This window comes from Odocoileus virginianus, chromosome 2 (assembly GCF_023699985.2).
Source record: "Odocoileus virginianus isolate 20LAN1187 ecotype Illinois chromosome 2, Ovbor_1.2, whole genome shotgun sequence".
NCBI lineage: Eukaryota > Metazoa > Chordata > Mammalia > Artiodactyla > Cervidae > Odocoileus > Odocoileus virginianus.
Window position 1 is genome coordinate 60,028,219 of NC_069675.1, and position 22,222 is coordinate 60,050,440.

The window sequence follows — 22,222 nt, forward strand, 5'->3', positions numbered from 1 at the left end:
GAAGTACTTAAACATTCTACAATATGGGTAAACCTTGAAAACATCATGCTAAGTGAAAGAAACCAGATGCAAGTGGTCACGTGTTGTATGATTGCACTTATCTGAAACTTACTGAGAAAAAGAGGGAGTAGGAAGTGATGGCTTGATGGGGACAGGGTTTTCTTTTGTGGTGATGTAAATGTCTTAGAAACTGGAAAGAGGCAATGGTTGCCCAACATTGTGAACATATGAAATGCCACTGAAGCACACACTTTAACATAGTTAATGGTTAATTTTATGTTATGTGAAATTTACCTGAATTTAAAAAAAAATCTAATAACAATTTGAGTGGGAGTCAAGACTTCTTCGTTGTAAACAGAACACCCAGGATAGACCCTGATGGCTTCAGACATGGCTAGGTCCCGGGGCTCTGCAAATCTATCAAGGTTTTGTCTCCATCTCTCAGCTCTGCATTCATCTGGGCAGCCTTCACAGGATGGCAGTAAAGGACCACTGCCAGTTCTGGTGTCATGTGGTGTTCAGTGAGCAAGAAAGACTTCTTCCTGGCTGGAACCATCATTCTCACCAGGGTATGAGACCTCTGACTAATCTGGCGCCAGTCATCTGGTCACCCCTCTGGCCAACCGAGGATGGGGGTCTCGGAGAAAGTGGGAGGTCAGCCCCACCCAAAGCTCATCCATAGGCTGAATGGGCTACTGTGGAGGAGAAGGTGATTCCCCCAGGGAAAGGATGCTGAGTAGTAGAAGTAATTTCTATAGAGCCTTCACTGGCTCTCTTACCATCTTCCCTGGAAGACCCTTCCTTACCCCCACCCCCGTCCCCCCAAACCCTGTGCCACGGCTCAGCTCCTTCCCAAAGCCTCTCTGTCTGCTTGACCCACTGGGACCTCCCTTGCCAGCAGTACTACACTCAAGAGCAGAATCCAGCCCTGTAGGTGGTGGTTTTAATTTGTTCAGTCTTTACCGAGAGCAACTTGGCACTGTGCACTAAAATCTGAATGTCCTTTTCTTTTGGTCCTGCAGTCAAACAGGAATACATCCTAAGGAAAATTTCAGCTAGAGTGCAAAGATGTATGTGCATATGGATAGCCTCTGGGTAATTACTGACAAGAGTGAACCTAGAATAACATAAATGATCATCAACGGGGGATGGATTAAATAAATTATAGTGAAGATGAATGGATAGCCAAGCAGCTGTTTAAAAGGATAAAAAAAATCTCCATTTATTGACTTGACCATGAAATTTAATTTTTTAAAATAGTGTTATTTATTTATTCAGTTTTGGCTGCGCTGAATCTTTGTTGCTGCTCGGGCTTTTCTCTAGTTGCGGTGAGCAGGGGCTAGTCTCTGCGGTGTGCAGGCTTTCATTGCAGTGGCTTCTCTTGTTGAAGCTCCCAGGCGCTAGAGCACAGGCTTAATAGTTGTGGATGCACAGGCTTAGGTGCTCCTCGGCATGTGGGATCTTCCCAGATAAGGAATTGAACCCACGTCTACTGCATCAGCAGGCGGATTCTTTACCACTGAGCCAATAGGGAAGTCCTGAAATTTAATTTTTAAAAAAGGATATAAAAAGGAAATATACTGCGACTCCATGTTTTAAAAACATAACCCTTGTAAATGAGCAGGGAGACCATAATTTCAGTCTCTGTATGGACTTAATGGCCCAAATTAATACGAAATAAATTCCATTATTTAATTACATCTCTAGAAGAACATTAAGAGAGCTCCAGAAAAATAACCACATCAGCCCATCTCTAAAGCCCCGTCTTCCAAGCCCAATTCTCTACACCCCGTCGCTTCTCCTGAGTTTCTAATGTGCTACAAACTGAACTCTATACTGAACTCTAGTTCAGAAGGCTTTTCCCTACCCTGGACCTCATCCCATCTCACTGCATTCCTTTATTATGTAGATCAGTTTAGCTTTTCTCAGCAAGTGATCATTCTTCCTCTCTGTGGAAGAGTGAAGTGAAGAGAAACCAAACAGGCAAGTTTAGAATTTTCTTCAGTGGGCAGGGGCAGGAAGAAGACACTCTGATGTTAATAATTATATCTCATGTAAAAACATGGATCTGCATGCATAGAAAATAGTGTGGGAAAAATACACAATAATGATATCAGGGCTATCAGTGGGTAGTGGGATTTAACAGGTGATTTTTTGCTCTTTATACTTTTTATCTGAATTTCTTTTTATAGAGCATGCTCTAGTTTTAAATTCAGAAAACTTTCCTTTTTTAAAGAAGCCTTGTGCATGTGTCTTTCTATTCTTTTTTTTTTTTTCAAGATCCAGCAAAGGATAAAGAAAATTAAGACCCCCAATCCATTCTCAACACATGATGACATCTCTTTTTCTGTTTAATTTTGGAACTTTTAAAAAGTAACCCTCCTTTCACATATTAGGAGAAATATGAATAAAAGAATATTCCTTAGTAGATTTATAAATGCTATCCATAACATGAATTTAAAATAAAGCAACCTGGGGGCTTCCCTGGCTGTCCAAAGGTTAAGACAGTCTTCTGATGCAGAGGGTGTGAGTTTGATCCCTGGGTGAAGAGCTAAGATCCCACAAGCCTCCTGGCCAAAAGACCAAAACGTAAAACAGAAGCAACATTATAACAAATTCAATAAAGATTTTAATAATGGTCCACGTCACAAAACAAAATCTTGGGAAAAAAAAATTTAAAGCAGTCTGATGGGAATTCCCTTGCCATACAGTGGTTAGAACTTGGTGCTTTCACTGCCAGGGGCCCAGGTTCAATCCCTGGTCAGGGAGCTAAGATCCTGCAAGCTGCATGGCGCGGCAAATAAATAAAGCAAGCAGAGCCTGCCATGGAAGGACTAAGGTAGCCCTGAGAATGAAGGTCAGTCTTCTCACAGCCTGGGGCTGGGGGCTGGGAGCCGGCCTCCCTCAGCAGCTGCCCCACCACCTACCCTTCTTCAAAAAGAAGGTAACCCCTGTGGCCTAGCCACCGTGTAGGTCCCAGAGCCCCTTGTGAGAGGCTCCAGAGAGCCTGAGTGGCCTTGGCCTTTTGTCAAGCCAAGCAGGAACTCCCCCCCTCTGCAGAACTCTGCTCTCCGAGCAGGGTAAAAATCACCTTACTGCCAGCTTTCCTTTTCCTGCTGGGTCCCTTCCTGGCTCCTCTGCCACCTCCCTTGGGTCCCCTATGGCCAGCTCAATTTTTGTGTCTGGGCCAGGTGGGGAAAAAGCATTTGGCTCAGCCCGTTGTTTGTCAGGAGTCCAACATTACCAGGGGTCTTGCCTGGTTTCAAGTATTTCCCAGTGCCTTGCCTTGCTCTGTAGTCAAGTTTCTAGCCAGGATTTTTTGGCTCTGGGAAAGACTGAGTGCCTGTCGGAGCCTTCCTAGGCCTGTGTTTCATTTGCAGCTGCCTGGCTCTGACTGGGTGACGGTTCGGCCCTCCCCAGTCAGCCCATCCCCTTCTGCTTGGCCAGCAGAGGAGGCCCTTTGTGTCGTCATCCTGGGGCTTAGGAGGGAGGAGGCTCCTAGTTTCTGTCCCCAGCCTGGCGTCCGGGGTTTACAGCGGCTCTGGCCCAGGCTTGGGGGTGGCATGCCTTCCAAGAGCAAGCAGTTCCTGCCCGTCTGGCAAAGGAAAGAATGCCAACCCCAAACAGCCCTGGCCCCTCACTGTTTCTAAGTCAGACTGGGACCTATTCAGCACCTGGCACTCTCCCGCTAGAAATTTCCAGCTGTTCTGATCTTTCACACAGAGCCTGGCAAGGCTGAACAGATCTAGAAGCAAACGAATTTCAGGAAGCCTGCAGAACACCAGGCCTGGGCTGGGGGGCACTCTCCTCCTCCCAGCTTTAGGACTCCCTCTCAGGCTCCCTGAAACGCCACATCCTGCCTTCGGATTCACCTGGGGCAGAGGGCCAGATGGGGTCTCAGACCCTGGAGTCCAACTGCCAGGGATGAGAGAGAGCCGAGCCGCGTACCATGTAATACTGTGCCCCGGGCAAGGTGCCTGAAGGTTGCCAGTCCAGCGCAGGGAAAGGGTGTGAGCCAAGACTGCAGGTTCCAGAACCTATTTGGAAACCTGTTTGGGACCTGGACATAGAAGCAAAGGTTCAAGGGACCCAGATGTGTCCTCATCACTATACGTGACCCAGGCCCTGCTCCGGTGTAGGAAAGCTGTGAATGTTAAAATAATGCATCCTTGACAAAGATTTCTTCTGTTTCTTTCAGACTACAGTGTATTTCCTGAGCTCTCCTTTGCTTTTCTTAAGGTACGGGGATCAAAGCTAGTGTAGACAGATAAATACTCAAGTATTTGTAGCCTACAGCGGCAAACTGTGGGGAGTGTGTATTTGTAACCATTGAAGGAGGAAAAAGGTATTGTTGGTCAGAGTTTCTTCTTTATACTTTTTCCACTCTAGTAAGTGCCCTGGAGATAAACGAGGTAGTTGGAAAGGCACCCTGCCTGTGCTCACCCTTCCAGTCCAGCATATATTTCCTGCTCCCTTCCTCTGGGGGGGTTGCTAACCCCATCAGCCCACCTCTGCCTTGGGAGTGAGGAGCTACCGGAAATGCCCAGACTGAGGTGTTCAGGACAGTTGTGTCAGGCTCTTCCCCTTGAACCTAGGGAATTCCCAGGATGGTGGGCGGTGGGACCCGGATGGAGGGGAGGAGGAGCTGTAGACAGGGACGGTGATGACAGGTCCCAGTGACTTGGGTTTGGCCTGGCCTCTGGCTAATGTCAGGCAGCACAGGGGTAAAGAATCCGCCTTCCAATGCAGGAGACTTGAAGAGATGTGGGTTCGATCCCTGGGTGGGGAAGATCCCCTGAAGAAGGAAATGGCAACCCACTCCAGTATTCTTGCCTGGAAAATTCCATGGACAGAGGATCCTGGCGAGCTACAGTCTATGGGGTCGCAGAGTGGGCTTGACAGAGCGACTGAGCACACACACACGCTGGCTAATTCAGGAGGACTTGCACAGCCTTTGCCTGCTTGGGCCCTCACAAGCCCCACTTGAGGTGGACAGGGACTGCTCTCAACCACAGACGATTCCGCGACTGTCCAAGGTCTCTCAGCCTGTCAAACGCCCCAGAACTCAAGTGTCCTGGCTCCCCGGGCTGGGAATGGCTCCCGCCTTGGCCGACTCGGTGCCCGGTCTGCGCCCATCGCCCAGTCCCCTGGCACAGCCTCGGGGCAGGGAGCGGGCGTGTCTGGGCTGGACCTGGCGGACGGCGGCGCACGCAGGGCACGGAGAGCAGGAGCAGGAGCTGGAGGCCGGCTCTTAACCGGTGCCCCAGCCCGGCCGGGTGGCGCCGGGAGGGCCCCCGCGGCTCCCGGCGGAGGCTCGGGCCACGGCCATTGGCCGCCGGGCCCTGGGTCGGGCGGGGGAGCGGGCCCAGGCGTCGGGTTACTCAGATCGAGCGGCTGCGGGGGAGCGGGGGAGGGGCGGCCGCAGCAGCTGGCCCGGGAGGGGGTGGCGGCGGGGGCCTCGGGCAGAAGGACGCCCCCCTCCCTCCAACCCCCGGACGGGCCCCTTTCTTGGCCTTAAAGGGAAACCATTACCGTATTTGCATCCAACTCCAGCAGCAAACACTTGTGAAGGCCCATTGCGTGTCAGGTGCTGTGCTGGACTGGAGCGCACGTGCAAAAATGGCCTAGACGGGGTTCTGCCCAAACTTGCCTCTAATTGAGGAAATAAGAAATCCACACGGAAGAAGAACGCTGAGGACACCAGGAAGCAGGGGACCAGGCCCAACTGAGAAACGTGAGAAACCAGCGTTATAGGGGTTCCTGGAAAAGGAAGCCTCCCCTCTAGGCCACGGTAACCTGGGAAGCTTTCCCCAAGGGGCCCGGTTCGGCGGCACGCGCGGGAGTTGGGGGGGGGGGGGTGCACAGCAGACACTGATGAATGCCCCCTCCCCCTGTCACCCTCACCTAGCCCTCTCTGCCTTCTCATGCCACCTCCTGCAAGCCTGGGACCCTCTCTTCCTTCCTCGTGAAGACTGTCTGGCCTCTGAGGACGCTGCTGCTCCACAGCCCTGTCCAACAGAGGCTTCTGTCTCCTCAGGCCTGGAGATGTCTCCTCACTCACCACTGAAGCTTCCCAATCTGGATCTTATTTTTCCTTTAAAAACCCGTCTCCTTTGGAATACATGTCAACAGAGCTTGCTATCCACCGCTTCTAGTTAATGTCACCTTATTATCCTTCTAGCCACTTCCTCTGTTCCTTGACGATTTCAGCACTGGGCTCTTTCTCCTCCACTATCACCATTCTTGGTGACCTCGACATCAAGGCTGATGACCTGCCCCACAACCTTAGCCCCTAACTCTCCTCACTACCTTAGTCCTAGTGATACATTTCCTGCCCCACCCTGGTCTCCTGGTCAAACCCTAGACCATGAATGTCTATGTGCGTGCGTGTTCAGTTGTGTCTGACTATTTGCAACCCCATGGACTGTAGCCCACCAGACTCCTCTGTCCATGGGATTCTCCAGGCATGAATACTGCAGTGGGTTGCCCTTCTGCAGGGGATCTTCCCAACCCAGGAATTGAACCCAGGTCTCCTGCATCGCAGGAGGATTCTTGACCGCTGAGCCACTGGGGACCATCTCTTAAATCTCAGATTCAAAGATCCCACTTCCTGCCAGTCTGCCAGCTCTCTCACTCTGGTCTTTCCACTCCACCATCTTTCCCACCTGAGACCTCCAGTCCATTGCTGTACTTTTTTTTCACTATTTATCTTCTCTCAGGTCTTATCAGCCAACTGAGGTTCTATGATCTAGCCTGGGAAATCTTCCTTACAAACACTCTCAACTTCTTACAGCAGTCTCTCTCCATTGCATTCACCTGGTGAAAACCCAGCTGTGGTTAAATCAAACTTCTTACTTCATACCTGGAACAGAGAAGTTGTACACTGCTGAAGAAACTACCCAGCTACTCTGAATGCGCTCATATCAAATTTATGGCCATAAATTTCTGATGGGTATTTGACAATCCTACTACCACTTCTTAGAAATATTCCTTTTCCCTCTCCTTGATGCAACAATTTTACACTTTCTCCTCTTCTGCATACTGTCAACACTCCTTCCTCTTTCACTCTCAATCTGGCCTCTGACTATCCTTCAAAGAGAAAATAGGTACAAAGAGACCAACTGCCTGCACTTCCTCCCACCAAAGCCACCAGAATGTCCGCAGCTCTGGGTTCCCTCCGCCCATCTGTGGCCAACCCCTCCATCTGTGCCCTGGGCCCCTTCCCCTTTCACCAGCACACATCTTCCCTTCCTTTCAGCTATAGGGTTAGCCAAAAAGTTCCTTTGGATTTTTCCCCAAGATGGTATGGAAAAACCCAAAGGAACTTTTTAGTCAACCCAGTATTTCTTCCTCTCTACTCTAACCTTCCCATTGCAGTCAAACAGGACTTAATATCCCTCAATTTAAAAACATATTAGTCTTAGCCAGTTTCCTGCTGCACCATTTTCCTGCCCCTCTGCAGAGCAAATATTCCTGGGAGAGTTGTCTACACACTCACACTTTTCCTCGCCTCCCTCTCACCTCCATCCATTCCAGTCAGGCCTTTCTCTTGCCATTCCCTTGTCATAGCTCTTATGAGGACACCAGTGACTGACATCTTGGCTAGATTAGTGGCCAGTTCACGTCCCCATTTCATCTGGTCTCCCAGTGGTACTGAACGTCTTTGACTACTCGGTGGTAGATTGAATTATTGGTCCTAATTCCTGTCACTTCTCCCTGTGTTCTTATCCTATGTGACTTCGCTGTCCCTTTTTGCACTAGAGGTAGAATATATGTTCTTGCCCCTTGACTTTTGAACATAGTTATATGACTCATTTTGGCTAACAGAATGAAAGAGGAAGTGACATGGTACAATTCTAAGCCTAGGCCTCAGGAGTCATTTCCACCTGCCTGTCTGTGCCAGTGTCACCACCAGGGGATAACTTGCCATAGCTGACCTGCCCGTACAAGGATGATGAAGGACATGTACCCAGAGCACACTTAGACCCAGCCAAGGTCAGCCTCACCTGGCTGACCTGCAGCTGACTCCAGATGTGCGCATAAAATAACACGTGGCTCAGTGGTAAAGAATCCACCTGCCAGTGCAGGAGACATGGGTTCGATCCATGGTCTGGGAAGGTCCTGGGAAAAGCCCATGAAGCACCGAAGACCCAGCACAGCCAGAATAAATAAATAAAATTATTAAAAATATTTACTGTTATATGCCATAGAGATTTTTGTGATTGTTTGTTACCTAGCAACAACTGACTGATATATCCCTCTTCTTGAAGTACTTCCTTTGCTCAGCTTCCTTAGAATCACCATCTTCTGGTTTTCTTCCAACTTCACAGGTCATTTGTCTCAGTCTCGCTTGCTTGCTCTTCTACTACCAGATCGCTAAATGTTGCAGTGTCTTCAGTCTCATTCCTCTCACTTCCAGCTTTACATTGTCTCTAAACAGAATGATCCAAACCCACAGTTTTGAATACTATCCATATGCTAGATGTCAAATTTAAACCTGAAGGAGAGATGCTCCTGAATTCCAGACTCAAATCTGTCTACACATATCCCCCTGACACCTGATAGGTATTGGCATGGCCAAAACAGAACTGCTGATCATCTCCTCCCCGCAACATGGGCATCCTGTCCATCCTGTTTTCCTAAAAATGAAAGTGTCATCCTTGTGATAGCTCCAGAGACCTCACCATCTCCATAGGCACAACCCTGCTGTTACCTACTCTTGCCAGGACATCTGCAACCACATCTTTACTGTTCTTCTCTGCTTCTAGTCCCTCTGGCTGCTTCTACCAAGCAGCCAGAGCCATCTTTCTAAAGAGTAAGTGGAATCTTTTCTCCTGGCTTAAAATCCTCCAAAGGTTTCCCACTGCAACCAAAATAAAATCCACACTCCTTATTTTGACCCATGAGATCATGATGGTCTAGCCTTTGCCTATATTTCAAGAGCCCTGGAAATCTCCTTGTTCACATTGCTCCAGTGACAATGGCCTTCAAAGGTATCTCCTGAACTTAAAGGAGTGCATTCCTGCCTCAGGGCTTTTGCATCACTATCCCTTCTTGGTGGAGCTTTCTTCCAGCTCAGAAGGTCTTAAAGAGGCCTTTCCTGGCTAAATAAAGCAGCACTAACTAACCCCACCCCCATCCCTACTCTATTCCATTGATTAGCTACTTATCAACATGTGAAATTGTCTGGCTTTATTCTCTTCCATTAAGGCAAAAAATCTTTAAGGGCAGGCATCTGTCTTGGTCTCTGATAGATTTCCAGGGCCAGAACATGCCTTGCACATGGTGGCGGCGGGGGGGGGGGGGGGGGGGGGGGGGGGGGGGGGGGGGCTCTCCTTAAATGTATATTGACTGACTGCAGCCAGAACTGAATGGAGAAGGGAGTGACCAGCTAGATGGCCAGGAAGGCAACTGCAGGGAGGGCCAGAGATAGGGAGGCTGGCTGCTGCTGCTAAGTTGCTTCAGTCGTGTCCGACTCTGTGCGACCCCATAGATGGCAGCCCACCAGGCTCCCCAGTCCCTGGGATTCTCCAGGCAAGAACACTGGAGTGGGTTGCCATTTCCTTCTCCAATGCATGAAAGTGAAAAGTGAAAGTGAAGTTGCTCAGTCATGTCCGACTCTTAGCGACCCCTTGGACTGCAGCCTACCAGGCTCCTCTGTCCATGGGATTTTCTAGGTAAGAGTACTGAAGTGGGTCGCCATTGCCTTCTCCGAGGGAGGCTGGAGGAGCCAAGATATACCAAGGGGCAGTGAGAGGCCAGGCTGGCTACAGGGGAGGAAGCAGGTGGGGAGTGGGAGGAGAAAAGTTAGCATGGTGAGAGGCCTTGAATGCCTCCCTCCAAGTCCTTTGAGTTAGTGGGTGCTGCCGATGATTATGACTCAAGGACATGATAGGTTCAAAGCAATGATTTCAAATGATTAATATGCTTGAAGGGTTTACGTGTTTGAGTGTCCTTAACTAAGCACTGTCTCAAGGGAGGACAGTTTTAGAAGCCAAAACATCTAGAAGAATCTGGGAGCCCAGGGGAGTGGGAGATCTGTCCCCTTGGATTGAGATGCAAGAAAAACCCATTATCTAACCTTTCAGGGACCAAAATTGAGTTTCTAGTTTTGGAAGATCTCCCTGAGTAATTAAAGGTTTGCTGAGCTACACAGCAGGCACTCAACCACATGTGTTAATGAGCTGGTGCCCCGGGCCTTGGGCTTCCTTACACCTTCGCCGAAAACGCACACACATACGACCAAATCGCTTGTTTTCACCCTGTGATTGAACACAGCTTCACCAGACCCTCCACCCCACGGATACACCCTAGATCCAGCCCCTTGCCTTCCCAGCCCCCTCCACCCAATTCCATTGTCAGAGCGGAACAAAAGGCCCAAGGCATCCTGGGTTAAAGGATTTTAACTCTGCCAGCCCCAGGAGGCTCCAACAAGAAGCAGTTTCCTGCAAGAGAAAAGTGACTGAGAAATCTCCCCAGGGGACAGTTTTTTTTTTTTTTTTTCTGGTCTGAAAAACAGAATCTAGCTGTCAATCAGACACCTTCCCCGCTCGCCTGCAGCCCCGGCCCCCACCTCAGGATTAGGAGCTTTCTCTCCTAGACACCTCCCCTCAGCCAAACGCATCTTCAAGTCTCTTGCCTAAGACTTGTGTTTGGGGCGGTCAGGCTCCCACCCAAACCGGCGGGGACATCCCCGCCACCCCCATCGGAGATTGTCCGGACTCTCCCTCTGCGCCCCTCCTCGTCTTCCTACCGCTGCTTCCCTGCCTTCACCCGTTGGGGGTACATTTGCCCCGCGCGCCCGGGTCGTCCCCACCCCCGTTTCCCCCCGCCCATCCTTATCCCCTCCTGCGAGCCTCCGTCCCCGGGGCGCCGCGGGGCGGGAAGCCCGGGCCAGCCGCTTGCTCCGGACCCAGGCTGGCTCCTCCTCTGTCCCGCGCGGCACCCTCTTCGGCCACCAGCTTCTGAACTTGGCCGGAAACGAACCCGTCCTCTGGAGCGGAAAGCTGCGGGCTGGTGGGTTGCTGGCGAGAGCATTTCCAGGGCCGAGGTTCGGTGGGTTTGTGTCCACGTGCCTCTGCCCTAACCGGCGAGCAGCGTCCGGAGAGACCCTGCTGGCTGCTCTGCCCTGGTCCCAGAGGCTTCTGGAACAAAACTGCATTTCGTGTCAAACCCCTTTTGCTCATCCTGGAACTAAAGTATGCATTTGTTGTTGTTGTTGTTGTTGTTGAGGTTTTCACGTAGAAGAGATACCGGGTAAATTGGAAACATGTTTGGAAAAGGAGTGAGCAATCAATGCTGGCATTTAAACAACACAAAAATGCCCTCGCCAGGCCACACGCCCAGGCGGCCGCGGCGCTCCCAGCTACAGAGCAGCGCCCTCTGGCGGCCGCGCGGTTGGGGGGATCGGCCGCCCCCACCCCCAGGCTCCGGAGGCGGGCGGGGGAGAGTGGCTTCCCCAAGTCTGAGAGACACTGGGGCAACTTGGGAGGAAGGGAATTCAAGGTGGGCGTCGCCAGGGTGCTGGGAAATGCTTTTTGTGGTTTCAGGCTCGGGCCCAGGCCCAGAGCCCCGGGAAGGGTCCAACTTAAAAGAAAAACTCTTGTCCCATTCTCAAAGGCTGCTTGAAATTGTATGGATACAGCACCATCCCTTACCTGAAAGCTTTGATTCTTCATAAAATCCTCGTTTGAGAAGGGTGATTTTTAAAACGTGGGCAAGTGGCAGGCTATGAAAAAAATAAAAATAAAAAAAATCACCAATATCACCAAAAAGCGTGATTACACCATAATATGTAGATTTTACATGCTGGTGACATTTACTAAATATCATTAAATCCTTTTTCCCCTGTTTTAATACCAGGGCCATCCCTTGGTAGTCTGAACTGCAGTGTTATTTTAACCCCCCCCCCCCCCCCCCGTGGCCAGTCCCTCTATTTCAATTTGCCCTAAGCTTTCTTGTTCCTTATATGAATATATCCTAAATGTTTCTCCCCTTTTCCTGCTTTTCCTATTCTTATAGCTGCTGCTTGTGGTTAGGCTCACACAGTTTCGGAGCTACTTTCATGGGAACAGCCAGAGCTTGGCATTGGTGGTGCCCAGAATCCCAGGTACACACACACACACACACACACACACACACACACACACACTCACACGCACGCGCGCACACACAGGAGCAAACTGCTGTTTCAGCTTCCTGTCTCAGTGGAGTGTCTCTCTGGAGAGTTTGGCCCCTCCCCCACCTGGTGGAAGCCAGAAGAAGTGAGGGTTCTGAGTTTCCGAGGAGCCAGGCAGGTGCTCCCCTGCCTCCCTCCCTTTCCTCTGAATCTCTTTTCCCTGCCTGAGGGGTTTCCACTTACCCATACTGTCTGGTGGGAATTCCTCCAACTTCATACCTTCCTTCCCTTTGGGGTATTTTCTGCTGTATCTATTGCCACACAAGCCACCCAGTGGCTGAAAACAAGAAACGTGTACTTATTAGCTCCTGCCTCTGTGGGTGAGCGGGGCAGTGTCCAGCCCGGCTCTGCCGGGCCCAGGCCTGTGTCTGTGGTGAGCTGGCAGTTCGCTGGATGGCGTAGGACAGACTCATCCGCACCTCAGGTGGTTAGCAGGCTGTCAGCTGGGGTGAAAGGATGACAGGGTGACGGGCCAAGTACCTCTCACCCAGCAGGGGAGCCTATCCCAGGCTTCTTGCCTTTGCGGCGAGGTTCCACGAATGGGGAGAGCAGAAGCCATGAGTCTTCTCGAGGCCTGGGCTGGGAACCAGCCGACTCCTGTGGCCACATTCTCTTGGTCAAAGTGAGTCAGGAGGCTGGGCCTAACTCGAGAAGTGGGAAACGGACTTCAGCTCTTGGTGGAGGGAGTGCAAAGTATTGTCGTCATTTTTGCACACACTGGCCCTCTTCTTCCCTGGGCACACTACCGGTAAGTAAACACGTCAAGATACTAAATCCCTTCTCCGCCCCCAGGACATTCAACAGAGCACAGCTGAAGCACATAAGGCAGCCGTCGACGTGCCTGGGTTCAGATCTTGGCTCCACATTTATCAGAGGCTGACCCGATAAAGTTGCCTTACCTCGGTTTCCTAATCCGTAAAAGTGGGAGTTGTTGTAAATATTAAATAAGTTAATCCACGTTAAGTACTTACACGGTGTCTGGCACACGGTAAGTGTCCAATAAATATCAGTTATCATGCCATGAGGGGACGGCTGGCTGCCCACCAGGACTGCTGAGGCCCCAGCGCCGTCTTCCACAGCTGCCCCAAAGCCCCTCCCAATATGGCTGACACCAGGGGGGCCCCCAGCTGCCAGCTCTGCTGACGACACCTGGTGTTTTCAGGGCTCCACTGAGGTGCCAGGGAAACGGCCCTGTCCGTTTTTACCAGCTCCTTCAGTGAAGCCTGTCTCTCTCGAGCTGTTACAAAAAGGGCTCTAAAGTCAGACAGAGCTGCGGTTTGCTTCCAGCGCCTCTTCCTGAGGCTTTTAGCAAGCTGATTCATCTCTCTGAGTTTCAGTTTCTTCGTCTGTAAAATGGAGACAACAGTACTGCCTCCTACAGAGCATGCGGGGCATAATACGAAGAACAGAAGTGCCTGTGCTCACAAAGATGCTGGCACTCCAGGACACAGAAGCATGTTGTCTTTGAAATTGCCCGTCCGGTAGGCGCTAAGAAGTTGCCACGGGTGAATCCTTCTTCCCAGAAATATCCTTAGTCACTCCTCGCACCCTCCCCGACTCAGTGCATGGAGATGGGCCAGGATCCTGGGGAGCAGGCCAAGCTCTCCCCAAAGCTGCTGGTTTAGCATCGGGTCCCTCCTCTCCACTTCCTGAGGCCTGACCCATGTTCCACATTCAGTTTAGTATCTCTAACACCTAGCAGACAACTCGGCATGGTCTGTTGAAAGAAAGGGGCTTCCCTGATGGCTCAGATGGTAAAGAATCTGCCTGCAAAGCATAAGACCTGGGTTCAATTCCTGGGTCTGGAAGATCCCCTGGAGCAGGGAATGGCTACCCACTCCAGTATTCTTTCCTAGAGAATTCCATGGACAGAGGAGCCTGGCAGGCTACAGTCCATGGGGTCACAAAGAAAAGAAAGAAAGATGACATGGAGGAGGATGTAGGAGAGGAAAGACTTTTCCCTCTACTCTCCTAGGTTCAACAGCTGGGTCTATGAGATCAATTTACAACAGGCAGATTAACAACAGGAAGTAAAAGTCACTTAATCCTGTCAACTTTTCGCGACCCCAAGGACTGTAGCCTGCCAGGCTCCTCTGTCTATGAAATTCTCCAGGCCAGAATATTGGAGTGGGCAGGCATTCCCTTCTCCAGGGGGATCATCCCAAGCCAGGGATTGAACCCAGGTCTCCCGCATTGCAGACCAATTCTTGCAATGACTTGCAAGGAAGCCCAACAAGATGAACGGTATACACATTTCTTGACTTTTAACATAACATGGACAGGGACATCACAGAAAAAAGAAAAGTGAGTACCTAGAAAGGAGATGAGATTTGAGTTTATCTACCTTCTTCATAGGGAAGGGGCAATTTAGGAGAAAGGTGGATGGGCCTTTGAAGAGCAGATGGGAGATGTGATAGTTTCTGACAGCGTTTGTCTCAGTGTGGGATGGATTTCTGGTGTCCTCTACTGTGACCATCTTCCCTGGTTGGTGAAACTCCCCAGGAAGGGATTTATGACCGTTAAGTTCCTTCTGGAGGGTCTGTCATAGGCAGATAAAGGGGAGTTTGGAGAAAGCTTCTCCCTGCCTTTGCTGCTGTTTAAGTACCTTCAGCTCAACATAATCAAAATAACAAAGTGGCATCTTTGAATTTCACTTCGAGGACTTTGACAGTTTTTCTTTTCCTTGGATGAAACCACCATTTTCGGATGCCTTCCAAGCCAAGTCAACCCACTAGGGCAGAAGGGACGATGTTCCCAAAAAGTGGGATTGAGGTGGCGCTCCTCAATGTGGCTGCAATCCCTGGGGAAGCCCAGGCCCACCCAGGAATGTGGGTGCAATTAGTATGGGACCCACCTTGGTGTCAAGAATTGGGAGTTAACCCTGATTTGTGCAGGTTCATCATTTCCATCAAGTCTCTCCCAAGACTGAGTCTTCCCAAGCTCTGGGTAAAGAGCCCCAGATCCTGCTGATGGTTCCCACAGAGTTCAGACCACAGCAGAAAATGAATGAGGCTGCCCAGAGGTTAAAGAGAATACCATAAACCCAATTCCATTCCTAAATGTGTGTTTGTGTGTGCCTAGACACAATTGTGGGGGGAGGGGGGGTCACTCATTGCAACCTGATGCTTTAAGTGATTGATAAAATGAGTTAATTAATATTCACTGACGTGCTCCGGGCAGAGTCAATGTGAAAGCCAGGGACCAAGGATGAGAGGATGAGGATGAAGATGAGGTTGGCTGCAGATCAGACCCTGGGCCATGGACGGTCCATGGACAGTCCGAGGGAGCCAGGGTCCAAGAGTCCTGTTAGGGAATCAGTGAGCCAGGCAGGCAGGCAGGCAGCCATTCTCACCAGTGGCCTGGGGAAGGCTGTGAGCAGAGAGAGAGCAACAGCTCCTTCTGTGGTCATGGGACTAAAATATCCTCTGTGGAGGTGGAGAAGGTGGGAGTGGGGCCTCTGGTATGAAGAAAGCTGAGTTCACAAATCTGTCCCCCCATTTTTCCTGCCTGTTGCACCTTTAGCCTGGCTCTTTGGAAAGATGGACGTGTATACATATAGACAGGCGCAGAGTAGAAGGGTGGTTGTCCAGTGTGGTGAAGGGAGCCGGTGGTGCTTGGAGCCCGCGGGGAGTTTGAGACTATGATCTTCTTGGGATGCACCACTCTGGGACTGGGGTGGTGGAGACTGTCACCTTCAAATCAAATGATTTATAAACTCTGGATTATAAATTTTGATTCCCAAGAAGGGATCTGATTGTTCAAAGGATAAGGGAAGTAAGGCAAAGGTGGTGCTGATTCTGAGTTGGGCCCTTAAATCTCTTTCTGACGTTCAGACAGTAACGCACAGGTGGCAAAAGCCCTCGAGACAAAGGGTGGTCTGGGGCCACTTAAGCAGTGTGAACTGAGTTGCTTGTTCAGAACTTGTTCCCGGGCCCATCCCAGGTCTACCTAATCTCCAGTTACTGGACTCTCTAGGGATTAAGCTGGGAAATGCCCTTGTGGTCCACTGGCTAAGATCCTGCCGCACTCCCAATGCAGGGCGCCCAGGTTCAATCCTTGGTCAAGGAACTGGATCCCACAGCTGCAACTAAGACCCAGCAGAGCTAAAGTGAAGTTGCTCAGTTGTGTCCGACTCTTTGTGACCCCACTGACTGTAGGCTATGAGGCTCCTAAATAAATGAATAAATGCCCCAAGTGATCCCAAGGTGCCTAAGGACGGAGGGCCTTTGTGGGGCAGGTAGATGGCGATAGAGGAGGGCAGCGGCTCCCAAACCTGGCAGCTCAAGAGTGCACCTGGAGCTTTAAGAGCTAGCCTCCCCCCTGGATGATGTGAGGTGGGCCTGGGAATCAGTATTCCTTTGCCATTCCTCAGATTATTATGGTCATCACACTGGTTAGGTGTCCCTGGAGGGAATTAACTGAAAGGAGCTTTCCTCATCTGTTCCTTGATTCCAGAAGTCTTCCCACATAACTTCTTCATTGAGACAGGGGCATTCCACACTGACCCCAGGGCAGGCCTAGGTCATGGAGATGTTGGGGCCACTGTGGTGGTGTCCGCCCCCCCCCCCCCAGCTTTATTGAGATATAAATGACAAATAACATTGTGGAAGTTTAAGGTGTTCAACATGCTGATTTGATACTTACATAGTACAAAACCGTTACCATCAGAGCATTAGTTAATATTTCCATCATATCTCATAATTAGCATTTCTTTTTTTGTGGTGAGAACATTTAGGATCTACTCTCTTAGCAACTTTCAAGTATACAATATGGTATTATTAACTATAATCTATACATAAGATTATATGCTATACATTAGAGTCCCCAGAACTTATTCATCTTATAACTGGAAGTTTGTCCCCTTGGATCAACATCACCCCATCTCCCCTACCTTCCAACCCCAGACCCTGGAAATTACCATTTTACCCTCTGTTTCTAGACATTTGGACTTTTTAGATTCTACATATTTAAGTGATAACATCTGATATTTGTCTTTCTCTGTCTAATGCCCTTAAGGTCAATCCATGTTGTTGCCAATGGCTGCATAGTATTACATTGTCTACATATGCCGCATTATTCATTTGCTGGTTGACAAACACATGGGCTATTTCCATATCTTGGCTGTTGTGAGCAAGGCCATAATGAACATGGGAATTTAGGCATTTCTTCAAGATCCTATTTTCATATTCTTCGGATATATACTCAGAAGTAGGATTGCTGGATCATATGGTAGTTTTATTTTTAATTTTTTGAGGAGCGTCCATACTGTCTTCCATAGTGGCTACACCAATCTGCATCTCATCCACAACGCACAAGGGTTTCCTTTTTTATTTAAATACTTACACAAAATATTCTAGATACTGAGTTTTAATTCTCATCTTCCTCCTCATCTTCATCTTGAGTAATCTGGAAGTAACACAAATCGTAACTTTCTTTGCTGTTAGCAACTGTGTGTAGCAATCACTTAGATTCTTCTTCTTCAAAAAAAAAGATTATTCTTCTTCAAATATTTTTTGGTAAAGAATTCCATGGACAGAAGAGCCTGGTGGACTACATACAGTCCATGGGGTCGCAAAGAGTCAGACACAACTGATGGATTAACACTTTCACTTTCAAGATATTTCAAATACCTTTTGGAAAAAGGCACCTCATAAGTCACAGTGATCTTGCTTTTGCTTCTTTCGATTGATATGATCGCTGCCCAGATTGCCAGCTTTTCCATTCACTTTGATTCTCTCCTAAAGAAACTGCTCAAAATTGGCGGCATCTGTGATTCCATCTTCTGCAGGAAGGGTACAGTCCAGAGTAAACTGCAGGACCTGCTTCCTATTTTTTGTGCCACCCCCCTGCCCCCACCCCCAACAAGCTTTTTTACAGGCACCATGATGGCAGGGAGGCAGAAGGGGAGGTGGGTGAACTAGGCAGGCGCAGAAACCCGCAGCCATCTCTTATCTTTTTGACTATAGAGATTCTAACAAGTGTGATGTGAGTGGGACCAAAAATATTTGAAATATTTTTGGATTGATAAGAACCCCCAAATGGGTTCAGAGCAGACAGTGAATAGCCAGCTGCAACAGAGTTCTGACTCTCACGTGACACACGATTGTCTACACCGACTAAGACTCTGCTAAGGCACCACAGGCCACATCTTTCCAGTGGGTGAACTTTAAGGCAACCTGGCTGTTAGCCATCAGCCTGCACCTAAGACAACGCTTCTTTTACAAAAATCCTCTCAATTCTTATCCAAAAATTACACTGTAGTTAATTTATATTTAATATCAAAATGGGAGGTCTGCAAGATGAAAATTTTTCACAGTGAGAAGTTATTTGCCCTTTTCACTCTCATTTTCTCATGAACATATGAAGCTATGTGCTTTGGGAAAACTCAGTTTGATAGTGAGTCCAGAAGCAGATAAGAGACACCATCTGTCTTTTATTACGCTAAACATTTTTAAAAACTGCAGGAATGTAAAATGGTGCCATACTTCTCACTTTTTTTTTTTTTTTGGAAAATACAGGTGTTTCCTAAAAATATATGTTAATGTAGTGGATTTATTATTGCAATTTAAAGTAAATACTTTAAAAATTTCAGTTTAATTTCTAATATGGTAAACAGAACACTCTTTGAGGTTCTCAGTAATGTTAAGAGCATAAACGGGTTCGGAGATTAAGAAGTTTGAGACCCAGTCTTACTTCTCGCTCAAATCGTAGACCGTCTTCCCCAAAGTTCTCAAGTGTACAAGCGGTTGGGTTCCACCGCAGTGAAGATCTGACATCTCATACAAGGGCCTCAAAGCTCCCCACTGCCTGAGCACCCCCACGCCTCGAGCCCCCTTCCAGGGTGGGACGAGGGAACTCACGTGCAGTCGGGGGAGTAAGGGAATGGAAACACAGTCACCGCCTTCACGGGACTTCTGCTTTTGTGGGAGATACAGACGGATAAGCAGCTGCCAGGGAGATACCGGCCACTGCTGTTCACCAGTAACACTCTGGGGGGAAAGCAGGTAGGTCCTGCGCCAGCATTCCCTCCAGCGGCTTTGCGTCTCCCAGCCGCAGATTCGATTCCGAGATCCCAGGACCGGCGCGCCCCCTGGTGGCCGTGCTTCGTCTGCTCAGCCTTTTCCCTCTGGAGCTGCAGGAGCCCACTTTGGGTAAAACCTCAAGTTTGGGGGTAGCCTCGTGGGGACCCCATCATCGAGGTTCTGCCTGGGTCCTCCACGGCCTCTTGTCTGTCACTCTGAGCACGTTCACCTCCTCGGTGACTAATTCCAGGCCGATTCTGCTTCTGTGCTGGCCATTTATGGGTGCTAGGCATCTTATGGATCCGCCCTCAACAATGCCATTAGTAGAAGTCAGAATATCCCATGGTAGAAATAATGTGTGGTGCAGGTTGGATCCAAGTCCAAAGAGTCCGATGCCAAATTTCCACTTATTGATATGCCTAAGGGCAAATTACCTGGAGTCTAAAGCAGCTCTGGATATTGACAATTGAAGGATATTCTACATTGGGGTCAAGTTCTTTCAGAAGGGGGAAAATGAGTCTGGATCCTCTGAATCTCATTGGCTTAGGCTGGATTCCTTGCTCCTCTGGAGCTCATGGTTGTACTTTCTGCATTCTACAGTGAGCATCAAAACCTCCAAGACCTTCACCTTCTAGGACTTTTTCCCAGGAACACAGGGGCTCTGCTATTGAAAACAGAACTTGAGTGGTCTACTGTAAAATTCTGAAACACCTCAAAGTGGGTACGCAGGTGAGCACTTTGACCCTGGTTTGCTCAATACAAAATAAAGCTCTAAAATCAAGGAAGGAAGCACCAAAGGTTAGTCAGTCAGTTGTGTCCACCTCTTTTTCGACCCCATGGACTGTAGCCCGCTATGCTCCTCTGTCCATGGGATTCTCCAGGCGAGAATACTGGAGTGGGTTGCTGTGCCCTCGTCCAGGGGATCTTCCCAACCCAGGGATCGAACCGAGGTCTCCTGCATTGCAGGTGGATTCTTGACTATGTGAGCCATCCAGGAAGACCATCTTTTCTTTTCATCGAAACCTAGAAATTCAGAATGAGAATATCCTCAAACTGAACAGTGCTGGGGTTGGGAGGGAGTTTCAGAGACAGCAGGGTATCCTTGGGGACCAGCCTAAGGGCTCCCCTACAATTCTGACCCGGAGCCCATTAGCAGGAACCTACTGCCCCATTAGCAAACTCAACTGTCTTAACCTAGTGGTTTCCATGGTAACCATCAAAGAATGATCCCCTTTTCTTTTCTACAGATATTTCTCCCACCCCTCCGTGCAACATTCACTTTCAGCTATGACCTAGAACTGGATTCCATACAGATACTGTTTGCAAAGGTGTGGTTTCCTCTTTTCATTCCATGTTTTAAGAAAGTAAAAGCTGTTTAATTTATACAGAAATGCCCGTCAGGTACACGGGAGGTTTATTATTATTACTAATATTATTTGTGTACTCATTCATTTTAAATTAAAATTTTAAAAACTATTTTCCTGAAAAATTTTCAAACAAAAAAGAAACCTTCAAAATATTCTTCTTTCAATAGGTTTGAAGAAAATCTGGTCTTTGTGAAGAATAACAAGAGGTTATGAAATAAATAACAGTCTCTACAAAAGGAACACAGGTTGTAAGCCTCAATCCTTGTTAAGGGTGTGGTGAAGATGGCATAGCCTAAGATTTTAGCCTTAAAACTTAAGAAGAATATAAACAAACATTTAAAGTATGATAAAAATATATAGAGACAGTTGGAGGAAATTTTTAAAAATCAACTAATCACAATGTCCTTCCGCAATGCCTACCCATCAGCCTCCTGATCCTTCACAACCTTTCAAGCTTCCACAGAGAGAAACTCAGCCAGTGAGAACACCTGCTGTTCTTGTCCTAAATAAAGATTGGGTAGACTATGGTCCTTGGGCCAGTTCTAGCCCAGGGCCTGTTTTTGTATGGCCAGTCAGCTAAGAACAGTTTTTACAATCTTAAAGGGCTATAAAACAAGCAAACACATCAAGAAGAGTGTGTGACAGAAACTGGATGTCTACCCTCTGGCCATGTCTGATCTGTGAAGCATCTCTTCTCCTGTTGGCAGCTGGAACCCTGGTGAAAGGTGGCTTTTCTTCTATGCAGGCAGCAGTAACAAGAGGTACAGCTGAAGTTGCCATGCCGACAGGGAATTCAGTTCTTAAAATAGTCAACTGTGCTCAGGCATTTTCGGGGTGGGTAGGTTTGGAGGGAGGGGGTTAGGGAGAGATGATAAATGAATGAGTCAGACCCAACTGGTGACAGCTGTTCCGTCATCCCTCCCTGTAATACAGTGGGAGGGACTCTAAAAGGTCTGAAAGAGACATTTTCCATTCAAAGAGTAGGGTAGCTATGTCTCCTCTTGCTGTTTTCCTGCCTGACAGAAGGAAATTCCCCTCACCACCTTTGCTCCCTCCTGCCATCCTGCGGCCTCCTCCCTGCAGAAAACAGAAGTGGGAAACATGCCCATCTCACAAAGAGCCCGCACTGATCCAGAGGGATTGCGTGTGCTGGGAGTTAGCTGTGCAGAGGTGGGAGTAGCCTGCACTCACAGGGGCTGCCTCAGGGCTTCCTCCGTGGGAGGCCCCAGTCCCATCATCATCTTCGTCATCATAGTCATCATCATGGGACCAAAATGAAAGTGTATCACTAAACGTGATATCCAGATAGATAAACTAAACGTTTATCCAGATAGAACAATCAGCCAACAATTATTCTTTGAGAATCTCCTGTTACCCCTTTGTTGTGTTTCCAGTGCCTAGAAAGGTGAACTAAGTCTGTGTGTGTGTGTGTGTGTGTGTGTGTGTGTGTGTGTGGTTAAATATATGCAACATAAAATTGACCATTCTAACCAATTTGTAGCTTACACCTCAGTAGCATTAAATATATTTACTTTGTACAACTATCACCATCTTTTCATCTTCTCATATTCTGAAACTCCACACATAATGCGTAATTCTGTACGCATCCCTACCTGCCCCCAGCCTCTGGCAACCACTTTTCTGTCTGTCTCTGT

At 48.7% G+C, this 22,222-nt stretch overlaps 2 long non-coding RNA genes and 1 pseudogene across 3 annotated transcripts; 1 reads left to right on the forward strand and 2 right to left on the reverse strand.

Annotated features, from left to right (window-relative positions):
* Nucleotides 1-1,196: 1,196 nt before the first annotated feature.
* Nucleotides 1,197-12,557, reverse strand: LOC139039459 (uncharacterized). 2 transcript variants are annotated; one of them, XR_011492716.1, is made up of 5 exons: nt 12,362-12,557; nt 11,658-11,728; nt 8,234-8,432; nt 5,533-5,725; nt 1,197-1,538 (listed from the first exon to the last, which is right to left on the reverse strand). It is a non-coding gene; the product is annotated as an uncharacterized lncRNA (long non-coding RNA). The 2 variants fall into 2 exon arrangements; XR_011492715.1 differs by having other exon boundaries at nt 5,533-8,432.
* Nucleotides 12,558-12,731: 174 nt separating this feature from the next.
* On the forward strand, nt 12,732-21,304 carry LOC110152469 (uncharacterized). Its single transcript, XR_002318401.2, has 4 exons — nt 12,732-12,926; nt 19,801-19,929; nt 20,448-20,528; nt 20,735-21,304. It is a non-coding gene; the product is annotated as an uncharacterized lncRNA (long non-coding RNA).
* On the reverse strand, nt 17,546-18,062 carry LOC110152467 (large ribosomal subunit protein eL22-like; annotated as a pseudogene).
* Nucleotides 21,305-22,222: the final 918 nt, after the last annotated feature.